This window comes from Phocoena phocoena, chromosome 7 (genome assembly GCF_963924675.1).
Source record: "Phocoena phocoena chromosome 7, mPhoPho1.1, whole genome shotgun sequence".
Taxonomy (NCBI): domain Eukaryota; kingdom Metazoa; phylum Chordata; class Mammalia; order Artiodactyla; family Phocoenidae; genus Phocoena; species Phocoena phocoena.
The window spans coordinates 62,539,443-62,540,269 of NC_089225.1; the positions used below are offsets into that span (position 1 = coordinate 62,539,443).

At 41.4% G+C, this 827-nt stretch overlaps 1 non-coding gene across 1 annotated transcript; it reads right to left on the reverse strand.

Annotated features, from left to right (window-relative positions):
- Positions 1-228: 228 nt before the first annotated feature.
- On the reverse strand, positions 229-336 carry LOC136126229 (U6 spliceosomal RNA). The gene has a single exon (XR_010656116.1). It is a non-coding gene; the product is annotated as a U6 spliceosomal RNA (small nuclear RNA).
- Positions 337-827: the final 491 nt, after the last annotated feature.

The following is an 827-nucleotide window of genomic DNA, read 5'->3' on the forward strand; positions in this document are numbered from 1 at the left end:
AGTGGTTCCAGGACAAGAGACAGTGGTGGCCAAGAGAATGGAGAGGTACAAAGCAGACAGATAATGGGGCAGTCAGAAGTTAAAATGTGAAATCTCTTATCTAGTCTTCCTGGATTTTTTGATGGCTCATCTTTACTGCAAAGCTGGACATTTTGATGGAGACACTTTAATAGGGATATTGAAATGTCCTGTCAAGATGTAAAACCTTTGACAAAGCTTACAAAGTGATATAAGCAATAGCTATTCTTGATTCCCTTCATTATTCCTTGCGTAGGGGCTATGCTAATCTTCTCTGTATCATTCCAGTTTTAGGATATGTGCTGCCGAAGCAAGCACCCCTTCATTATTCCTGACTCTGTACTATCTTATGGCTCAGGAATGGGGAGGAGTAGAGGGATACAGTGCAAGGAGGAGAGTCAGGGACGGTTTAGAAAAAGGAGGTAAAATCAGAGAAGGGGAAGCTCATGGAGAAAGAGGAAGGTGTGATACTCAAAGAGGAAATGAGGATGGGGATCAGGTGGGAGTCGGGCACACTATGACAGGCATCACTTGCTTCACCTTTTTAAGTATGAAGGCAGTGAAAATGTCATTGGTGTCAGAATGTGATCATTTCCTTTAATAGCCAAGGATACTGTGTCTAACCAGCTGTGTGTCCTTGGGATAAGTCTTTTTACCTTAATTGGTCGTCCCCTTACCTGGAAACTGAGGGATTTGGATCTCATCAGAGAATTTCTAAGGTCCTGTCCAACTGTAGAACAGTTATAGCTAAAATTAATTGAGGGTTTCTGTTCAAGTACAAATTCATTTAGTGATGTTTGTAGTTTAAA